The sequence below is a fragment of the Monodon monoceros genome, unplaced genomic scaffold (genome assembly GCF_005190385.1).
Source record: "Monodon monoceros isolate NGI ecotype Baffin Bay Population unplaced genomic scaffold, NGI_Narwhal_1 Super_Scaffold_11, whole genome shotgun sequence".
Taxonomy (NCBI): domain Eukaryota; kingdom Metazoa; phylum Chordata; class Mammalia; order Artiodactyla; family Monodontidae; genus Monodon; species Monodon monoceros.
In genome coordinates, this window is record NW_021703767.1 from 75321318 (window position 1) to 75344867 (window position 23550).

General features: G+C 42.7%; 1 protein-coding gene across 2 annotated transcripts in view; it reads left to right on the top strand.

Moving 5' to 3' along the window:
* Nucleotides 1-23550, top strand: part of MB21D2 (Mab-21 domain containing 2) — a 104749-nt gene that overhangs the window by 75858 nt on the left and 5341 nt on the right. The window contains exon 1 of one of the 2 annotated variants that reach the window (XM_029214326.1): nucleotides 1501-1601. The exons of the other annotated variant lie outside the window; for it this stretch is intronic. The gene's annotated coding sequence lies outside the window, so the exon portion shown is untranslated. Of the gene's footprint in view, nucleotides 1-1500; nucleotides 1602-23550 lie in introns of those variants that run through there. 2 annotated transcript variants of the gene reach the window in all.

Here is a 23550-nt window from a genome sequence, read left to right on the forward strand (position 1 = left end):
AGGTAGGAGATTGGGAAATTAAGCACCTAGCCCAGCTATGAGAGACTTCAGCGTGGCCAGCCGGGGGCTTGTGCTTGACACACATTAACCATCATTCTGCCCATTGTGGAAATGATCAAGCCCGGGGTAAGTAATCTGTCAGCCATTGTACCACCTGGCCACAACCCCTGGGCTATGTGTAGATTTCAGTAAGTGATTATGGATCTGAGTCAAGTCCTATTTATAAAATAATTGATTACAGAGTTTGGAAAGGAGTGGAATTTTCCTTCTTCATCTGAGAGAAAGCCTTACTTTAACTTTTTTGCTTTTTAGGAAAGAATGGGAAACCATTGAAAACAAAATTAGGGCCCTGAGTGAGTGCCAAACTCCCAGTTGAAGGGAGGGTATTTTTCCCACTCAGACTCTTCTATCTTTGCCCAGAAAAAAATACCCCAACCACTGGAGAGACCTTGAGCTATTTAGGGCCCAGGGAGACTTCCCTCCCACCCCTCAGCAGGGTGGCTCTCTGGGGACATTCTCTGTAATCACAAATCATTTTGCCTTCTAAGATTGAGTCTGGTTTAATACTAATGGAAATAGGGTCAACTAGGCTTAGGGTTGACTTTTCTTAAACTTAATTTGTTTTTCCTCTTTTACAATTGTAATAATATACCAAGTAAGTTTTTCATCTTCACTTGAAAATATGTCTCATTCTGTCACACAGCCAGGTTTACAAAACACCAACTAGTTTTAATAACCCAAGACAACTGGCAAAATACCAACTGGCAAACTTACCAAAGACAGTAGAATTAGTTTCTTTCTTTTTTTTTTTAATTTTTATTGGAGTAGAGGTGATTGACACTGTTGTGTTTCAGGTGTGCAGCAAAGTGAATCAGTTATACACATGCATGTATCCACTCTTTTTCAGATTATTTTCCCATAGAGGTCATTACAGAGTATTGAGTAGAGTTCCCTGTGTTATATAGCAGGTTCTTACACGCTGTGTCTGTTTAAATCCCTCCATTATATGCTTCATGTGTGTGGACTCAATTTTCCTTTCCCAACTACTGTCTTCCAGTATGAAGTGGTCAGTTACAGATTCTAGTGCATTCTCTCAAGCACAGTAACAACAGTGGTTTAGGTGCCAGAGGTTTCTCCGCTGCTCAGGGCAGAATTATCCTCTTGGGTAGTTAAGAGCCTGAGGACTAGAAAAACTGAAGTCAAGGCTAGTGGTCAAAGTGGGACAGTCTCCCAACACCAGCTCAGAGCTGTTTCCACTAGCCCACACCACATTCCCTTTGTGTAGGTTATTTAATAAATTAATTTCACAACCCGTAGAACACAGTAGGAAACAATGCAATTACTGAACCATAGGAACACAGCTGCCAACATCTTGTTGATTCAGAATTGTCCAAACACTTCCATGTGTGGGCGGGACTGATGCAATTTGCTGGTTCAACAGTTGACATTGATAAATTGGAGTTTCGTTTCCTCAGCCTTCTGTTGGAGGTGCTAATGAGCATGAAAAGCTGGAGAAACACAGGCGGGAGAGGAAGAGAGAATCTTGCCTGATCTACATACTAAGTAATTGAGCCTGGATGATGTAGACTTGACACTGCCAGGTAATAGATGGACACTTTTGAAGGCACTAATAGAAGCCAGATAAAATTAGCACTGTGAACATTTTAATTAAGTTCTGCTTGCAGATTGTGTGGGCTGGTATCTTCATTAGAGGGAATGTTTGCTTTTCCTAATATTCTTTCATATGTTTTCTGAAATATTCTTTTATAGCTCATGCAGCACTAAGCCAAGATTACTTGGCTTCTGGAAGATGAGGAGGTTGGGCCAGATGATCTCTGAGGTCTTTTCTACGCTCCATGTTTTTACTTGCTTGGCAAGAGAATTTGTCTGAAATGAATTGCATTCCCCACACACACATTCATCCAGGCCTCTGTTCTCACCATTCATTGTTTCCATTCATCCAGTAAGCACTTGGATGCTTTCTCTGTGCCCGTTACTGTGCTAGGCACTAGAACAGGCCACAACGCCACCAGGCCCCTACACCCAGGAGCTGACATTCTAATTGGGAGCTAGGTAAGTAAGTAGAGTGTATCAGGGATATGCCTGGGGCAACACATGGCAGCAACTAGACAGAATCAAGGAGGGCTGCTCAGAGGATGTAATATTTTAAGTTGCTCCTTGAAATAAGGTGGAGACTGGGGGGAAGAAGAGTGTTTGGATGGACTTTGCTCTGTGTACCTCCCAGGACTTTTTGCCCTAAAGGTCATTTGGCTATCTGCGAGATGTCCTTCCAGTAGGAGTATTTCTGTTAATGCTTTGGCATAGGAGTCAATGATTACTTCCATGACTTCTATATTTTCTCAACTTCTTAATCTTAATTTTATTCAGAAAAAAATTGATTTGAATAAAATGGGTTGGCAAAAGTACTGAACTTTTGAAATTAACCTTTTACGTATACATATGTGAAGTCCAAACCAGCCATGAGTAACCTTTTTCCTATCCTTTCAGCTCTCAGCCAGGAGAGTACACTTATCTTGGAGAGATGCATTTTGTTAAGCCGTGATCACAATCCAGTTAGGAATCCTCCAGCTACAAGTCATTTTAGAGATTATCAGACATTTATTATTATTATTTTTTTTTGCGTTACGCGGGCCTCTCGCTGTTGTGGCCTCTCCCGTTGCGGACGCGCAGGCTCAGCGGCCACGGCTCACGGGCCCAGCTGCTCTGCGGCATGTGGGATCTTCCCGGACCGGGGCATGAACCCGTGGCCCCTGCATCGGCAGGCGGACTCTCAACCACTGCGCCACCAGGGAAGCTCCTATCAGACATTTATTGACTCAATGTTTTTAAAGCAAATTGGATTCATTTTTGTATGGCATTAGTCAAAATTAAATCTGTTCTAAACAGAATTTCTTTGCAGGTAATCCTGATTTTTAAAAAAATGTTAGATGTGTTTGGTTAAAGTTACCTATAAATAGAGAACTCAGGATATTCAGTGTGAAAATGATGTTTTAAAAGATGCCAATTTAACTTTGAACGAATACTTTAGTAGCTTCTAAATGTGTCAAAAACAACTTCTATCATATTATTATATTCTATCATAGCTGTTTGGTAGAAACCAGAGAAATCAAAGGTTAACTGATTACTGGCATTAGTGTGATGGCCGGGCTATCCTGTAAAGGATTTAGGTTTGTATATTTATAGCCCATCTCAGCAACTCTGTGTGGTCATACTTTACTCTTATACCAGAGTGTCAGTGCTGATCCAAGACTTAGGAGACCTTGACCCAGTCCAGGCTCTGACACTCGCTAGCTTTGTGGGTTTTAAGTACTTGTAGTCCTGCTTTGGCATTCTTGTCCTTAAGTGTTCTCATCCCTACAATGAAGTGGTGACACTAGATGCTCTAAGGACCCTGGCACTTTTGAGATGGATGAATGTGAGTGACGAATGCTTCCTTCCCATTTGCACGCAGAGAAGCAAAGCCATGAAAGAGAAAATGATCCACTCGCGGCTGTGGGGAGCGTCACTGGCTCAATAAGAATAGGTCAGCATGCTCTCTCTTAATCACCCTGATAGCACTTACTTGATATTGGATTTTATGGTTCACAAAGCCCAGTGATTTGCATTTGCTCTTATGTTTGTGGGATAACTTCTAGGTGGATATTTAAAGGGCACGAGAGTAATAAAGTTAGTTGGCAAGATCTTATTTTAATAGTGAATTCTATCCCACCATGCCTATCAAAATGGGTGTCTGAAATGAACTAATATTACTTTTTTTTATTGAATCTTATTTCGAGGAGAAACGAATAATTAAAGTGAAACAGTAAGAGTTACTCTCCAGGGTATCACAGGTTCTCCTCTTCAACCATGTTTAGAAACAACTTCCTGTAGGAGTGAAGAATTGAAGCAGATTCCCCCACTCCCCATTGCCTTTGGATGGATTCTGTTAAGCTGGTTTGTGCTCATGTAATTGGCTTCTGTATGACTTGCTGTGAATAATGTCTCTTGGTAGCCTCACATTTAGGAATATGATGAATATATATTTGTTTGTTTGGAATCAGATCACATATTTCCATGTAAAAACACCCCAAATAATGCCTGGGTTCATCGGTGCCATTTTAACTCAGTCACCCGCTGAGCCCTAATACTTGTCTTCTTAGCGTGGGTTGGGGGTAGGAGTCCGTGTAGTAGGAAGGAAGAGCAGTTTTGAAGCCAGCACATCATTTCCTTGGCCCGGCCTCTGGAGGCCTCCCTGTCTCTGACTTCTGTCCTCAGGGCCTTCCAGCGCAAATCACAGTCCAGTGAATCAAGGCTCGCATCCCAGCCAGGCAGGTGGTCTCCACTGTGGGGAGAATGTCTCACTTTGATTGAACACATTTTATACTGAGGAGCAAATGGTCATTAGCACCTTAACTTCCAAGAAGCAATTTCCATTTTCTCTTTTTAATTGTGAAAATGAACCTAATGGGTAGAATTTCAGGCAAGAGGGGAGGGAAAAGACAGAAAATCCAGGCCTGAAAATCTGTCTCCAGGTTCAATTCTCCCTAAATTTCCCAGCTTCTTTCATTTCTGGACCCCTAGTATTTGAAAGCTTTAGTCCCTTTGCCATCTCCCTGGAGCTGTGAGAAGGAGCTTAAGAAAAGGGGGAAACGGGATGTGGCTAGTCGTTCCCACTGACCTGTGTGAGATGTTTGTAAGTCACCTGTCTTCTTCTTTATATATATATATATGTTTGTAAGTCAACTGTCTTCTTTATATATATATATATATATATATATATATATACACACATTGGTGACACTGCTTGGCATGCAGGGATCCCAATTCCCTGACCAGGGGTCGGACACGTGTCCCTTGCCTGCAGTGGAAGAGCAGAGTCCTAACCACCGGGCCGCCAGGGAATTCCCAAGTTTACTGTCTTCTGAATCAGACACCTGGGTTCAAAGTTCAGATCCACAGACTATGTAACTTTGGGTAATTATTTAACCTCAGAATCTCCCTTTCTTCATACCACTCAGGGGCAGTGTAAAGGTGAACAGTAATACATTAAAAATCCTTGGCTCAAAGTAGATGCTCAATAAATGGGCTATGTTATTAAGAGGCTAGGAGTGGTTGGATGATGGCATTAGCAATATCGGGAAGACAGCAGCATCAAGAAGAATTTTCGTATCAGTGACATGGACATTGTTATTTCAAGGAGGCATAATGTCAGACTCTTCTGTGTGTGTGTTTGAAATAGATTGCTGGGAATGGAAAACAGGTGGTGAGGCTGCAATGTAGGTACCCCAGGAGTGATACCTCCAGATGTGTGCAGGTGAGGCCAGCTGAGCTGCTTCCGCGGGGAGGGGGATGGGCCTTTGCAGTGAGAGCCCGGGGAGGGGTGTGTGGGGGGCCAGGATGCTGGGGAAGCTTTCAGACACAGGCTGAGCAGCCACCGAGGCATGCGTGCTTTCATCTGCAATCACTTGTTGTCTGTCTGAGGCGAGAATCAATACCAGAAGGAGAAGGCGACAAATCATTCATTGCCCAGAGACTGGCTGTAGATCCAGCGCCCGCTGTTTTCTTTCTAACCGCTTTAAAGAAACTTCCCCGCACGTCCTTTCCCTGAAACATGGAGCCTCACCGCTGGACGTGGAGAGGTCCTTGGAAAGATCTGAAACGACCTTTTGTGTTGTTAGGCATTACTCTCTCGGGGGAAATTCAAGATAGATGTATTCTGTCCCATTCTGCTTCAGTTATATCAGCACTCACCACATTTCGCTTTCTTTTTTTGCATCTGTTCCTTACTACTCATGAAGTTTAGAGAAACAACCCATACGAAAGGTCTGTATTTGCCTCTGCGTGTGTCAGTGGGGCATGTGCTTTACACCCATTGCACCCATTACACCCATTTGCTTGCTGTAAACTCACTCTTAAGACATCTCCCCCTCCTTCCCTCAGCTCAGAAACACACTCTTTTCAGTCAGGAAGAACATTAAAGAGCATCTTGTCCAGCCAGTTCTCTTGGTGGCAACCAGCTGGCCTCTCTTAGGGAGCACCAGGACTGGGGGTCCTGCTCAGTTCGGAGCTGGTTCGGATCCACCTTCTCCATAGGGCATTAGCTGGAGGGTCTGCCCTCCAGGCTCCTGCACCTCTGCCAGCCCCCAACCTGCCTTGCAATGTCTGGAAATGGGTAGAGAGTCAAATGAGCGAATAAAGTGGGCATAAAGTGAAGTCTTTTTAGAGCTTTGGAATGATTAGAGCAGGGAATTTGGGGGACCCCCCCCCCCGCAATCCCACAACAGCATTCTGTATAGAGTAGATCTTTTGTAAGCAACTGATTTATTTTTCTGCTGAAGGCCAGCCTCAGGCAGAATTGGGAAGTAGCCAGCTTGATAGGATGCAGTGATTTTCAACCCTTTTTATTCCTCCCTTTTAAAACTGTAGGACTCTTCCTTCAGATAGAAGCATCAGAGGAAGCCCAATACATAAAACAGATAAAAGTGATTCTGGGGGGGGGGCGGGAGGCCCAGGAGCTGCCCATCTGGCGCAGGTGCAGTCTCCCTTACCCTTCACACGCCCTCACCCTCCACTAGCTACAGGACCTGAGAGGAGGCTCGGCCCTTGGCACTCAGTGTGGAAGCCACCATAGCAGTGAAAAGCGCACGTGTGGGGCTCGGGCAACCCTGTGTGAGTCACCACAGCAAAACCCTTAACCACTGAGTCTGACTCTTTTCTTGTAAATTGAGGGTAGAATGTCAGACTGAAAGATTTTGCATATTAAGTAGTGAGATAACATATAATATACTTGGTTCGTAGCAGACACTCAGGGAACAACAGGGCTTGTGGGGAAAACAGGGTGAGGAGCAGATCACTCCAAACCTATTTGGCCTTGTAACCAGGAAATTAACGAAAGCAGTAGCAGTACTGAACAGAAAAAGACAGAATACTCTAATACAGGAGTTTACTGTTGAAAAAAGATTAGAAATGGCTTTATGAAAAGGGTTTTAGGGGGAAAAAAAGGAGGTAAAGTTGTTGAATTGTGGAGACAAAGATGAAATGCACTAAAATCATACAAAAGCATTTCCATGACAGATCACATGCCAATTTGAGTCTCGAAGAATTTGAGCGTCATTCGTTCTGTGGGTTGATGCGTTCTGCTGTGTTTGAGCATGTTTTGTTTGATGGCTATTCCTTGGTTGTACAAAATATTAACATTCTTGGAAAATTGCGTATGAACTACTAACAGTACTTTTATTCTGCTGACATAATTTCGCTGTTTGCAGTCCAAACTAGTTCATATTATAAGGACACATTCTGTATCAGGATGGACTGTTTCTAGATCTCAGTAGCCTAACCCCCAGGATTCAGGGGGACACGGGTGAGTCTGTAGAAAACTTACCTTGTGTGAGACTTGGGAATGAATTCAGATAGCTGTAATACAAGTCACCTCATAAATATCATAAAATATCAGGTTAATCAAGAAGATTGTACAAAGAAAGAAAGGAAATAACATGTGTGAACGTGGGGGGTTAGGAGGCAGAAGCTTTTAGATGGAGTTGGCCGGATTTCAACAGGCAGGGATGGAGGGTCAAAAGGAGAGAATGAGCAAAGACTCGGGAGCTGGAAAGCAAGGACATAGTTAGGGGACCAGTAGAGTTTGGGGGATCCACTTTGGGGCTGGAGCCACTGAGGAAGATAAGGGAGCAGTAAGACCCATGTTGAAATGGAAGTTGGCCTCAAAATGTGGGAGGCCCTTTTTAAAATAAATAAATAAATAATTTTTTTTGCGGTACGTGGGCCTCTCACTGCTGTGGCCTCTCCCGTTGCGGAGCACAGGCTCCGGACGCGCAGGCTCAGCGGCCATGGCTCACGGGCCCAGCCGCTCCGCGGCATGTGGGGTCTTCCTGGACCGGGGCACGAACCCATGTCCCCTGCATCAGCAGGCAGACTCTCAACTACTGCACCACCACGGAAGCCCAATTAATTATTTTTATCAGTAGTTTTTGGCTGTGCCTCGTGTCATGTGGGATCTTAGTTCCCTGACCAGGGATCGAACCCGTGCCCCCTGCGGTGGAAGCACCAAGTCTTAACCACTGGACTGCCAGGGAAGTCCCCTGGGAGGCCTTGGCTACAGGGATGGTGGCCACACTATAGGATTTGGAGCAGGTGTGATGCGATCAGATCCGACCTTGAAGGAGCTCCTTTTGGCAGCTTATGCTGGGTGGTGGTGAAGGGGAGTGTAGTCCAATTAAGAGGGGTTGCAGTTGTCCTTGTGAGAGACATGAGGGCTTAAGCTCAACTGTGACAATGACATACAGTGGCAATAGGATGTATGGGGAGGGCATGACACAGCAGACATTTTAGAGATAGAATCTCAAGCATTTATCAACTGAATGGATGGTGTAGGGCTCTGGTGATCTAATGATGACAAATGTACGAGTTCAGTAATGATAGCCAATACGGAGCTTGGTTTTGGAATGTTTGAGAGCTCAGGCTGAGGGCTGGCAGGGCTATGGCACACCTGGGTTCTGGGACTGGTCTACACTGAAGTGTGGGCCAAGGTTGTGGCCCTTAGGTTACTGCTGGGTGATCCATGCAGAACAGAATAAAAGAACTTGCCCCCTCAGCTCTGGGAGGGGAGATGGTGTTCCCTAGATTGAGACCTGCCTGAGCCCCAGTCACTGCTCATGTTCTGATCCTAGGACCATAGCATTTTTACATTTGAAAGACCTTAGGGATCATCTCATCTCTAAACCTCTTGCTAGATGGAAGACTATGACCCATAAGGGTTAGGTGTGTGTCCAGGGTAAGTCAGAGGCAGAACCAGACTAGAACCCAGGACTGTCACTTTCCAGTCTTTTAAGGAAATCTTTTAAGTAATGGCTGTGTATTAGAGTTCTCCAAAGAAACAGAACCAGCAGGATATAAAAGGAGATTTATTATGAAGAATCGACTCATGCAGTTATGGAGGCCGAGAATTCTATCTGCCGATTGCAAGCTGGAGACCGGGAAAGTTGGTGCTGTAATTCATTCTGAGTCTGAAGGCCTGGAACGAGGGGAGCCAATGGTGTAAATCCCAGTCTGAGGATGGGAGGAGACGAGATTGAGATGTGCCAGCTCAAGCAGTGAGGAAGGAAAAAGAGGGTGAATCCTTCCTTCCTTCCTGCACCTTTTTGTTCTGTTCAGGCCCTTGACAGATCAGATGATGCCCACCCACGTTGGGGAGGGCCATCTACCTTACTGAGTCTACCAATTCAAATGCTAATCTCATCTGGAAACACCCTGCAGACACACCCCCAGATTTGGGCATCCCCTGATGTAGTCAAGTTGGCATCTCAGGTGAACTCTCCTAGGCTTTTAGAATTGTTGATCCGTTACTTTGTTCCTCCAGAGTAGTTTCTAATTTTTCAAAGTTTTCATTTACCCATTTCTTCTTTTGACCCTCATTTGATCTCATCAGTAGAGAGACATTGTTCCTCTTTCCAGATAAGCAAATTGGGCATGACAGGTAATGAACCTTCCTCACCACACAGTGAATTAATGGACGATCAGGATTAGAGCCTAGATTCCTTAAACTGATTCCATTTTCTTTCCTGTAATTGGATTGTAAATTTTGTGACGGTGCTAAACCAGTTCTGAAAGAGTAGTCCTGGACCAGCATCAGCATGAACCTGGAACCTGGAACTTGTTAGAAATGCACATTCCCAGGTCTTCCACCAGAACCACTGAATCAGAAACTCTGGTGGCTGAGGCCCAACAATCTGTGTTTTAATAATTTCTCCAGATGATTATTCTGCATGCTCATTAGAGAACCACTGTAGTTACAAGACAGAATCTATTCAGTATCAAGGATTTCACTACCTTTTGTTCATATACCAAATTCACAGAGAACAAAAAAGATGGTACTAAGCTAAAACTGACCATAAAAATCAGTACATCTGTCTTTTCTTGTTCCTCCCATTTCCCTCTCTGCATCGCTCCTACCAACCAGGTACTTCGCGCTGACTTTTCATTAAAAATGCTTTTCTGTCCCCTACAAAGCTGGCAGAGTTGTCTCGAGCTTTGATTCATTCAACCCCCATTAGTTGACAAACGTGGGGAAACTAAAATCAAAAGAAGAAAACAAGAAGGGAGGGAGGGAGGGAGGGAGATGGTTGAACAGATAGGCAAATACTGGAACATTTCCTTAAAAAAAAAAAAATCACCTTGCCCAAACAGCAAGGTAAAAGCCAGTAATATTAATTGACCCAGAGAAGCATGAACAGAATATGCTATTTTAAAAAGAAAATGACAATTTCTCAGCGTCTGCAAAGTTCCGGAAATTGTATTGGGAGCTTTATTACGTAACTACTTCAGGCAAGTCTCATAATAGCCTTCTGAAAGAGGTAGTAGTATCCTCATTTTTAATCTTTTTTTTAAATGGGGAAACTAAAGTTTCAAAAAGTTCAGGACACTTACCCAAATGTCACAAAGGTAATAAATCATGAAGCTAGGGTTCACATTCAAGCTTTTCTATATCCTAAAATTATGATCTCTCCATCACATCATCCACGTTATCTCTTAGGGTATCTTCCTCTTCCACGTGCCTTCTTTACCTTAAAGCTGTGGAAATTTATCAGTGAAAGTATATGACAGCCATCCCACTATTTCAAAAGAATTGCTGCAAGCAGCACGCAGACACTGGGGAGTCACCGATAAGAAACACTGTATCTGAAACCCAAATCCATTTCGGACTCACTTAGAAAGCATATCAGGAAAATCAGGTATGAATTTTAAAAATTTATATCCAACCTTCAGGCCTTTCTCCAGTCCTTTGGCTTGGAGCCAGTCCGAAACCTTAAAGAAAAAGGAAGGCACGACCTCTAGTGGAAACATGGAAAATGTCCTATGGTTTTGCTCGAGGGTTTCTCCCCAAACCACCCTTCCCCCCTTTTAAAATGAATTTATGGAATTTTTCATCTGAAAGGTACTCTCATGACAAGACTTGGGTCAGTGCACAAATGTCATTTTTGTAACGACCTTAAAATGAGATTTCTGCATCTCACAGTCACATCACGCTTGGGTTTGAGTCCTTTAATGACCTCTCTCAAGCTGGCACTACTTTTTAAAAGAATGCTTGTCATTTGGTCTTTTTCCCACTTTACTAGAAAACCTAATCTCACTGGATTTTTGGAAGGGACACGGTATGCATATGGGTGTCTGTATTAAATCCACCGTGTCTAAATTCACCTCCCGGGCAGTTGATAGCTTTGGAGATTGTACACTTCTGTCTAAACGGTGTGATCTTTGATTTCAAGGACTGAGCTGTGATTGTGCCCATGGCCACAGGTGTATGGCTGGGCTGCCGAGTCATACCCCCTGACCCACATACGTGCTCCCGAGCGACGGTGGTGCTTGGGCAAAGTACCCTTAAGGATTTCGTTTGATTCTACAGTTGCTTTGTCCAAGTTTAAGATTGAACAGAAGACAAAAATCAGCCACTGTCTAATGGGTACAGGGAGTTAGACGGGTTGAAAAAATAATTGGCAGGAATCTAACAAAAATATCTTTTTCATTCAAAGCAAACAATAACTTGGAGGTTGGAGAGGTAAATGAGTTCCCCAGGTGTGAGGCACGATAGATGTCTCGTCTTTCCCGAATCTCAATTACTGGCATGTTTCCAAAAGTCCCGCCAAAGTTGTATCTCTCCTGATTTGAAGGGTGGTTAATCTCAGCTCTTGAATGTTTTAAAGTATCACTGGTCCAGTGAACCCCTTCCTCTAACCGGACAGCTCAGCCTTTTCTTGAGTCCATGTAATAAAACTTCCTGCTTTGAAATTGAGGGAGGGAGCAGGCAGCCTCCACTTTTAAAAGCATTTAAAGATTTGCTAGTTTAAAACACGTATGTCTCCTTAGAGATTATGCTTCAGTCCTTCTGGGGTGGGATGGGGGGACCCATATTTTCCCACCGTTTGGTTAGTGACCCCGGCATGGAGTGGAGAGAGCCCTTGACTGAGGGTCAGGACTTTGCGTTTGCTTCTCAGTACCTGTGCCAGGTGCTGTGCTGTGTCACCCTTGCCCTTTGGGCCTTAGCAACATGTTCTGTCCCATGACAGTTGGAGTACAGAACTTTGGAATTCATTTCTGGCCCCAATAATCTATGATTCATTCCCATTCTTTGTGCAGGGTACACACAAGTTCAGCTTCATCCCCTGGAGTCCAAGAGTTACCGAATTGGCAACTGATTCAAACAACATCTTTCAAAAGTATAAAGCTAAAAAAAAAAACCAAACAAACCCTTTTATATCTTTCTTAGCCACCATTTTAGTTTACAATCTCTGGCTAGAATATCGAATTTCCCTTTTCATCCTCATACCATTGACTCTTGCTCTAGTTTTTGATGGTTGGAGGAAAAGTAGGTGAAATAAGCCATTTTCAAAGTATCACTTGTGCTTGTCAGCATGAAGAGACTCCCTTTTTGACTTTCTCTTTACTTTTTTTTTTTATCGTGCCAGCCTGGATTTAAAAACACTGCAACAATTTGACCCTCTTTCAAGTGATCTACTCATGCTTTTAAACTGCAAATTTCAACCTCCTGCACAGGGCTTTTTGACTAGTTGTTTTATAAGTCTGACTTCTTTTGATGTGAACATTTTCAAGCCCAAACAATAAAGTATGGTTTCATCCAGTCATTGAAAGTAATTATCAGGTAGACAATTGTGTCTCAGAAGTAGATTCTGCTCTTTATTAGTGTGTCAGGCTGTCAGTACTTTTTTCCAGGTCTGTTTTCCTTGGAAATATTTATTTGTTCCCCTTGTCCTTCCTTAAATTTTAGGTACAGGTGTAATTGTACTAATCTGAACTTTTGTATGGAATGTTCCAGCTGTATACAGTGGAAAAACTTTTAAGCCTTGTTAACTGAGATGTTATTTTTTGAAGTAGCAGATTTTTAGGATTTTACTACTTTGTTGTTTGGAAACTTGATTGAGGGTATTAGTACAATGAAATAACATTTTTTTTTCGAGTTAAATGAAGATAAAGACAATAGAGACAAGGGGGTCATCGCTAATAATAGGTGTTATAACAATATGTGGATGATTAATTACTACTCTTAGGTATCTCATTATTTGAAACTTAAAGACGAATTATTTTCTAGGAATGACGTGTGTTTGTTTAGCAGGTGTAGTTAAGGAAAGAGGGGCATTTTGTCAGTAACCCAGTCAGTCTAGGCGTAACTCAGACCTCTAGGTGTATCATCCATAGATTGCCCCTGGCAGAGCAAGCTTTACATTTTCAGCCCTTTCTTTCTCCTTCTGCTAACTCTGTAAGAAACAAATTGATAACCTGGTAAAGACCCCAAGTAACACCCCCTTCCTTCTTTCAAAATAATTGTATGTGATCAGACTAGTTTTTAATCTTGTTCAGGCCAAAGAACTCTGTGAATATTTTGTACACTTATCTTGGCTAGTCACTTAGCTGTCAAGAGCCAGCTTCCATGCCTGTACAATGAGAACTCTAGTGTTCTTCACAGCATCATTGCTGGGAACAAATGAGAAAAGGATCTGGGAACTGCAAAGCATCATACAAAGTAAGGCAGTGTTTATTTGGATTATTTATTGATTGAAGCCAGGTTTAAAAAAATCAATTCCATCTTGGCTCCTGAAATCTTTGAGTGTGTTATTTGTAGTCAGAATGAAACAGTTTTGCAGAAAGAGCGGTGCCTTAAACCTCATACCATCAAAAACTGTTTACTCTGCCTTCTCTCTCCCTTATTCCTGGCACCTGAAGCTTTATTCATGTTTTTTTTGTTTTGTTTTGTTTTCATCTCAGCTGCAACCGATGAGAGCTGAAACTGTACTTTGCAACAAGGTCTTCAATATACCCTTAAGAATCGTTTGCCAACCATGTTGCCTGCCCAGACAAAGCATCTTTCAGCCTGGGCTCCACCTAGGTGGAGCACATCATCTCCCGAATAACCAGATTTCCTCTGGGAGACCAAAAGACAAGGTTTTGAGTCGCTGAGGGCAAATAGGCCCCGGAGTGGTGCTTTAATATAGTCTTAGCAAGTCTTAGCCCTTTGCTAAGCCTGTTTCCCTAGAGCTTTCTTCGGAGGATTTTATGACTTTGGTTCCAAAAACTCTTAGTAAATGAAATGGAGTGTGGGCGCCGCCTTCTGGCAGTTATTGGGAATTGCTTTATAAGACGGAATCCGTTTATTTACCTGCTCTGTTCTCGGGCATCAAAGGAAAAATGCATTGTTATAATCCTTTTTAAAAATCAGGTATTAGATTATTATCTTAGCTCACACTGTAATTATATAGTAGCTTTAAAAAAATCTCTGGCTAAGGTTGTTGGCTGCATATTGGTGCTTTGGAAAATGTCCTAGAGTTAAATTATTCTCAGAGGACAAGAGATGCCTTTAGGTAGTTACCATGTAGTTTATAGTCAGCTTATTAACAGGCTCCTAGTTTCTCCCTTCCATCTCTTCTGAGTATGTAATAGGAGTCCCTTGGTTGCAGATATAGTGGCTCTGGGGTCTCTCATCATGTCAGGAAATAACAGTGTCAGACTGACAGTGTCAATCCAAGTATATCACTCTGAAAATTTTCACCCTTGAAGATTCCAGTAAACTCTTGATGTGGTAGCTCACTTGGGAGGTGATTGTGAGAAGCACGAGGGAGGGAGTAGAGCAGTTGAGACAGAGAGGGGAGAAAAGCCAATTAAGGGACTGTTCATGAGCAGATTGATCTTGTGGGACCCTCTGGGAAGTTGTGTAGAACTCAGAATTGTCCCACCAGAGTCTGGGGAAGCGGGGCACTTGTCTGCTGATTCCTGCCCTCCCCTGCTGTTGGATTAAAGTCAGTTCTCCTGCATGAACTCCCCTGCACTTCCCAGTGGTGCCAGAGCAGAGATGACCCTCAGGCCAAGGAGCAGAATCATTGGCCTTAAGGAGGGAAGTTGCCGTCTCACAGGAAACCGCCTACCGTGGCTGCAGGTGCAGGGCATCAACAGCCTGTCCTACACATACACACTCATATATTCGCGCATATTAGGAAAAAGGTAAAATCAGTGAAGTCAATAATAGTAATAATAAGTAATCATTTAAAATCTTTAGATATGAAAATGGTGGTTACAGTTTTAAAAGGTTTTGTCAGTTAGACAAGCATTTTGAAGTGTTTTATGGGTGAAATGGTATAATATCTGGGCTTTGCTTTAAAGAACTACAGCCAAAAGTGTGTGAATAAATGAAACAAGAATGGCAAGCATAATTGTTGAAGCTGAGTAGTGGGTACATGGTGATTCATTATACTATTATCTCTACATTTCTGTATGTTTGAACATTTCCAAAGTAAACTAATTTTAAGGCAGGACTTTTGCTAGCCAATGAAGTTTTAAAACCCTTTAGCTGGGTCTTTATATAAATTGCACCCATTTTTGAGCTAATGTAGCAACTCTGAGTGTGTCGTGTAGACCACAGCTACACTACTCCACACTGGAGTCCCTTTTTAATCCACAGTGACATCGTTTCTCAGGCTGCTGAGTCACAACGGGCATATCTCTTATTGAGACTCAGGATAACAGTTAGGTTGTTTAGGTTTGATTTGGGTTTGGGTTTTTTTTTCTTTTTTTTTAAAGACGGCACAGAATTCGTCATGTTTCTTTCCCCATGGCTCAGTGTGCCTGAGCTGAGTTTTGCACAGAGGAAAAAAGTGACGGTGGTAGGGCTTCCCTGGTGGTGCAGTGGTTGAGAGTCCGCCTGCCGATGCAGGGGACACGGGTTCGTGCCCCGGTCTGGGAGGATCCCACATGCTGCGGAGCGGCTGGGCCCATGAGCCATGGCCGCTGAGCCTGCGCGTCCGGAGCCTGTGCTCCGCAACGGGAGAGGCCACAGCAGTGAGAGGCCCCGCAAAAAAAAAAAAAAAAAAAAAAAGTGGCGGTGGTAGATACTGTTGTGTCCACAAATGAAAAAGATTTACAACTCAGTAACTGCTTCTGGCTTTGTGGTTAGTATTTCCCTTGGTAATGATGTTCTCAGCCACTGTCTGTCCCCCAAGTCTAGTAGTAAAAACTTAGGGGATAGGACTCTATATAGGAACATTTTCAGAGTTTGTCTTGGGGGGACTGAAAGAATTCCAAGGATACCCTTGGAATTAAAATACTTGTGGAATGCTCTTTCAGAATTGTCTGAGTTAAGTATGCAGCACACATACGTGCATGCACACATGGCTGTGTGTCGCAGCACTAGATACTTTTTTAAAAAATAAAAAAGTCATTTATAGTCTTGTCTTTCCTATAATCCTTGACCCATTTTGCTTATAATACTTCATTTCCCAGGGACTGCTAAAATGAGCTTTTAATCTGCTTTAAAAATCATTTTACTCCAAAATAGAATTTATTTTTGGACAGAGAAATAAGCTTCCACTAACTGTTTCTTACAGTGTTTCATGTGGCAATTTTAAAGGTCCAAAGATATTAAATTATTTATCCTCTCAGGAGAGCCCATTTAATGCTGGAAAGCATCACTGGGATAGTGAAAAGAGTATGGAATGAACCTGAATTTTCATCCCGTTTTAGTTTTTATAGCCATGAACAATTTATTTGACTGTTATTTATCTTGATTTCCTCATCTGTAAAATGGGGACAGGATGACCTACTTCCAAGTGCCAAGAGGATAGAAGGAAATGACATAGGTGAGACATTCAGCCTATGCCTTAATGCATAGTAGAGCCAATCAATGTTTGTGCCCTTCTCAGAGAGCCCTTGACATGAGATGTACATACTTTGAAAGTATGCTTTGTAAAGTCAGTCCTTCTTTTGTTCTGATGTGTGTTATTGCTACTACTGTGATCTCTTCTTTTAAAACCGGTGGAGTTGGTTGGAGGATTGTGATAGCGGCTGGGTTGCAGATTAGAAATGACAGAGTAAAACAGATGAGAGGGAAGAACAGCCTCCTCCAATGGAACATAACAAATGCTCCCCTGGATTTCTTCCTGCACCTGTTATGGGGCCCACGTTGCACGGTCGTCGGTGGCTACAGCAGGAGGAGGCTTTGGTGTTGGGCAGCCACCTTGAAGGATACCTATACTCAGACCCCATCCCATGTTAGTATTTTTAGTCGTCACCCCTGCTGAAAATGCTGATTGGTCATTTCTTGGGACAGGAAATGTACTCCCTCCACAGGCAGCCTTGCTAGAAGATTCTACTAGATAGATGAGCCTTTCATTTACCGATGACACTGATTTTTTTTTTTTTTTTCTCTCTGTACACCTTCTACTTATTGGAATCCTAAAGTCCGTTTCTCCTTTACCAGGACAACTCATCACGTATTTGAAGATGGATCTCATGGGCTTCTTGAATTTTTCATTCTCCAGGCGAAACAATTTGCAGTCCTCTTCATCCCCTTCTATGTTTTGGCTAGGACCTTTATTCACTTCCTTCAGAGTTATTATCTCAGCTTATAATTATATGTTCATTAGTGTGTGCTTGTTTGGTTAGTGTGGGAGTTGTTCATGCTGCTTATCAAATATTTCTGGCTCTCTGCTTTCCCAGCATGAGGTAGAACTGCAGTTTCTTCCCTGGGGATGGATGCGACTAGTTTTGGCCAGTGATGTGTGAATGAAAATGACATATGTCCTTCCCAGGCCAAGGCATTTAGCTGCCGGAAAGAGATCCCCCAGGGCTTCCTTTTCCTCCAGTAGAGGGCCTGTGAGTTTCTAGATGCGGGGTACTGTAGCCACCTGGGTCCTGGATGAAGGAAAGAAGAGCCCTAGCCAGCAACCTCTGATGGTCACGTTGCCTGAATGAAAAATAAGACTTTGTTGTTTGAAGTCACTGAGGTTTTAGGTTTGTTACTCAGCATAATCACATCTCTCCTGATTGATACAAATGTAACTGGCTTTCTCACTCCACATAAGGACCATGCAGTGGGGACAGTGTGTTTCTTTTCACTGTTGTGTCTTCAGTATCTGGCATACTACTGGCTCAGAGGAGGCGCTGATACTTATGGGTCACATGCATGAATAAATCAAACCCAAGTTTTGAATCCCACCACCATCCTTGCAATTTCCCAGACTTGGCCTCCTTCATTATTCCTCTTCTAAAATATAGAGCCTACCCCCTGCCCATCAAACCCAGACTTCCAGTTTCAGAGTACTTAAGTAGTTGGCATATACATCCCCAAATGAGAAAGGAATACAAACCAGACTCAGCTGGGTCACAGGCTGAAGGAGGGTACATTTGACTTAATGCTGAACATCTCCATTAGAAGCTTCTTGCTGCTTCTGAACATCAGGAGAGAGGTAATCTGGTCATCACTGGCATATTTCTGTATCCTTAGGTAGCCTTAAGATACCGTATTGGCATCACTCTTACTTTTCACTTGCTACTGTTTTTATCTTTCAAGAATGAGCCTTTTAAAATGGTCACTCCTTTTGTAAGCTAACAACCTATCTTTCATGCCCTGTTGTAGCTGTAGGCGGCTGCTAGGTGGGGCTAATGAGACATTCCTTTGAGTCTTGCCAATAAGTCTTGATTGGTAGAAACCATGAGTTTTTAAACTATCCTAAGAACTAAAAGGAGGAAAAGGCAAGACTTATTGGATGGGAAAAATATTTTGCTGATGTGGGCACATGCCCAGAACCCTCTCTTTATTGACTGCCAAGTGAGTACCAGACCACACACTAAGTAATTTGGTGTGCATTTTCTTGTTTTAACCCCATGGCCACCCAGCAAACTTTTTTTTTTTTCAGTACGCGGGCCTCTCACTGTTGTGGCCTCTCCCGTTGCGGAGCACAGGCTCCAGACACGCAGGCTCAGTGGCCATGGCTCACGGGCCCAGCCGCTCCGCAGCATGTGGGATCTTCCCGGACCGGGGCACGAACCCGCGTCCCCTGCATCGGCAGGTGGACTCTCAACCACTGCGCCACGAGGGAAGCCCCCCAGCAAACTTTTAATTGTTATTCCCCAATGTCATTTAAGGAAACTGTTTAATTAGGTTGGTCCTGGATGAATCGGACTTGAGTCCAGGTCTGACTCATGTTCATTCTGTTCAAAATAGCTTAGTAAACTTTGCCGAGGCCCACCAATTTTTAGAACTTGAGTTTTAATTTTTAAGAAAGAAAATAATGAAAGATTAGAGAGGCTTTTTTTTTTTTCCAGCCTGACTTTTGGATGATTTTACAGAGATAGGCTGGCAGTATTTTCTATTACATTATGTGGCAAATCTCATGATTCCCAATTTGTGTCTGATGATGTGGTCAAGTTGACTGAGCCAAATGCTGCACCCAACCCACAGTTGCCTTCTAATCCCAACGTCTGTATTAGCCCCTGCAGTAGTAAAACCTTGACTGCAGGAGCTCATAGACTGTTGACTGCGAGAGCCTCTTTCATTTACTGACACTCTTTGCCAATTACTGTGCCAAATGTTGTTATCTCATTAAGGAGGGACAATAAGCCATGAATACAACCCACTATGATTATAAGTGTAGAAAGTGCTAGGGTAAGAATTCAGATCAGGGTCCTTCACAGGGGTGTGTAGGTTGTTCATTTTGCAGGGCACTTGTTCTGAGGGAACACGAAAGGGCTGGAATCCAGCCTGCCTTCTTCTGGCCAGGCTGTGCACCATGCTACCCGACGGCAGCCACTAGAGGAGGCCTCCCTGGGCTAGCTTCAGTCTGGGTGTGGCTGGAGGAGAGGGTGCTGCGTTCGTTTCCCTTCATCTAACATGTTTCGTAGGCCTTACACGTGCTTAGAGGCTTTCGATAGATTATCAACTCTGTGGAATAGGAGTTGTTTGGCCAAGCCAGTTTTATAGATGGTGGAGAAAGGGAAGACTATATGGGGAAAATGAGCTAAATATCTACAGTGTGCTTAGACATTTCATATCAACCCTAGAAGTGCAGTTTTATGGTTTTATTTGTTCATTTTGAATAGGTGAGGAATTGGAAGCTCAGAGAGGTTAAATAACTTGTCAGGCTTACTTAAGTAGTAAATGACAAAACCAGGATTCAAACCCAAGCCTGTCTTGCTCTGACTCCAGTGTTCTCGCAGACATTATTAGTGTCAAGATGCGAAAAGATCAAGGAAGACTTCTTTGAGGAGGCGTCTTTTGAATCAGTCCTGTTACTATATATATTTGGTTAATAGGTTATTACCATACGTGAATTAATCAGGTCTCTAAAAAGTTTAAATAACATTACCTGCAGTTGTCTCAGAAGTTATGCCAAATAAAAGACTCGTTGACTTATGAAACATACTATAAAATTTTTAATATTAATGATCACTCAGCAGATAATTGAAAACCTAGGAAGCTCCACTGGTGTCTTGCTTCTGTATTTCCTGTGTGTTATAGTGTATTTATTTGGGAATATGGGTAGCTTCTTGTAAGACAGGTCAGGTGCATGCTTCCTTCTGATAAATGTGGATGATGGGGCATGTTCTGCTGATGGTCCAAGGTCACACGAAAGCTGTGACCAACAAAAGTGCAAAGCTGGCACTTGGCCTTGAGACCTCTGCTATTTTCCTTCCCAGCCATTCTACATTCATGTCAAGTCAGGTCATTGTCATAGGGAGAACAGTGTGCATTTGCCACTCTGACCGTCACAGCAAACATGGGAATTAAAGGCAATGCTGTTAATCTGTCCCCAGGGCTGTGTGACCTTGAATGAGTTATTTCTCCTCTCTGAACTCAGTTTTTCACCTATAAAGTGAGGGACTTCATATAGATGATTTCTGGCTGTGAATAAAGAAAATGAAAAAACTTTCCCCAATTTGAAGTCATTAAAAATCTCATAGATTGGTGACTTTTTTAGAAGAAGATGGCCATGCCTACTTTTTAGAATGTTGCTCAGACTATCAAATAAGTTTGACAAAAATATTTGAAACATAGATGATAATATTTTTACAGGAAGGTTTATATTGTTTATTAACAGCTAAGGAGACTGCTACCCTAAGGGAATGTATCGAAATCACAGAAGGGGGCTTCCCTGGTGGCGCAGTGGTTGAGAGTCCACCTGCCGATGCAGGGGACACGGGTTCGTGACCCGGTCTGGGAAGATCCCACATGCCGCGGAGCGGCTGGGCCCGTGAGCCATGGCCGCTGAGCCTGCGCGTCCGGAGCCTGTGGTCCGCAACGGGAGAGGCCACAACAGTGAGAAGCCAGCGTACCGCAAAAAAAAAAAAAAAAAAAAAATCACAGAAGGACTTTGCAAAATCATCGCATTCTGTACCCTTCCTACTATTAAGGATCAGTGCCATAAAGGCACTGTTATTGGTGTTTCACATGAGTTGAGGTGAAAAAGGTAATACTTTTTTTATGAAGCAATGAATATTATTGAGATATTCAGGTCTTTTTTATCTACATAGAAATCTTTTTTATATACATAGTCAAAGATATATATATATATATATATATATATAAGGTATTCTGTAGCTTTAATTACAAGATGTAAAAGTTTTCTCTGTTTGATCTTTATCTCTTCAACATAGTTAAGAATTCATTTTTTTAAAGGAATCTATATAAGTACTAATTTCACTTATCTATTTACTAATTGAGTTCTCATAGATGTTCTTGAGGGAAGCTGTGAAGATGGGAGAAGACAAATGATACTTAGTTCTTGTGCTCTGGTGTCAACCAGCTGGCATTATACGTTTGAGTGATGGGAATTAGTAATCTGAATTCAACAGAATGTGATAAAGTTTTGTTCTCTAGAATACAAGGGAGTCCAGGACAGACTTCAGTTTTTCACTTGATGTTCTAAAGGCAGTCAGCAAAGAACTAAGTGGATGATAGGGAACTCATTCCTTAAACTTGGGGCCCCAGTACCTAAAACAGTAGTTTTAAGGTCTTCATAAGTAGATACTACGAAATAAGCTGAAATCAAGGAATCAGTTACAGGAAGGGAGGCTGGGAGGCACTTTTGCTTTGTGTTTTTAAGAGCAAACATATGCCAGTTCTTTCCTGAAAAGAAGAGACCCGCCCAGGGGAATAAGCTACTTCTCCACCTCTCCTTTTCTCTGCTGCTAACAAGCTCAGTGGTGTGTGTTCAACCTTTCTTTTGTTCCCACTCACTGTTTCCGATAATTTACTGATAGCTAAACAGCCAGAGGCACTTGATATCACACAAATCTCCTGTAATTACACAAAAAAACCTTAGATCAGCTCAGAGATGGCATCTGTTGGAACTAATGCCTACAGCCAAAGTGTACAGTAGAATTTTTTTTCCCTCTCAGACCCTGCCTGTGTTTTAGTTGCCTGGCAACCCATCTGGGATGACAGCTAATGTCAGCTGATTTTTACTTAGCCCAGGAAAGTTTTCAAGGAGGGCCTTTGAGTTTGTGCAGTTCTGGGGAAGGCTCCAATTTGTGCTATCAAATAATCTGTAAAACTGTAGACTAATGGGCTCAGGCAGGCTAAATGTAAATGTGGAGGTCTCAGGGGATCAGCTTCTGGAACAGTGTGGCCTTAGGGATTTTGTTTCTAACTCTTAGGAGCTTAGCAAATGAGCTTCAGCTATATTCTCACTACTGCTCAAGTTCTGTGTGCCCTTTTTAAAGGAATAAGAAATGTCCAACATTATCCTAACCCCTGAATATTAGAATTTAGCCAAATACTTTATACGGCTCTTTTGAAAGAAGGGCCAATATTTTAGGTGCGTAAGCAGCAATTGGGAGGAAAGAGGAATATTCTAACAAGTGAAAATATGTTAAAACTTCTTCTTTAATCCAGTAGAGGGCAGAATGGAATTTTAGCTTTTTTTCTCACCTGTAATTATCCGAACAAAACTGTGGCAATCCAAGGCAAAGTTCAGTGACACGTTTGTAAACAAGTTATCCCCAGCCCATTACTACACATGTTAATTCTGGTTGTGTAGACAGGTTCTGGCTAGTGTGCTCAGAGCCAGTTGGAGCCTGTCTAGGAGAAAAAGATGTATATAATTTTGAGTTATTTATGCCTAAGAGGGGACAATTATGTAGTGTCCATATAACAATACTACTAATCAATTCAGATCTTATTTACTACTTACAACCCAGCACGTCACGGTTTTCCCCAGGTGTGTTTGGGGCGCTCCAGATGCTGGAATGAAACAATATATGAAATAATGAGTAAATTATTTCAAGATCACATGTTTCCTTTTGAAAGTATCTGTACCTCCATGTGAGCCTGTAAAATAGTAAAAGTGATTTTCACCACGTACTTGGGATTCTGAAAGTTCCATCTTATCCTTTTAGAGCTACAGCCAAAACTTGTGGTGGTAGTAGCTGTTACTTTGTAAAGGTGAGGTTAATACTGAAACATGATGACAACTGAGAAATGAATCTTTTTCTCGGTGTTACAGTTTCCACACTGGTTGCTGTCTGGCTTTTAAAAACCACTTTTAAAAGGAAAATAAATTGTTCACTGCTGATTTGTAGTGAAGGCTGCTTGGGTTAGTATGTAGTGTTTTAGCTTGGTTTCCTCAGGAAGCAGCCCCTGAGATGGAGTGAGGATATTTACAAAGGAGCACCCTTGGGATCTGCACCTGTGCAAGGGAGGGGGCGGAAGCAGGGTCAGGCGGAGGGAGAAGTGTGGTGTCCTTCTCAGCAGGCCCC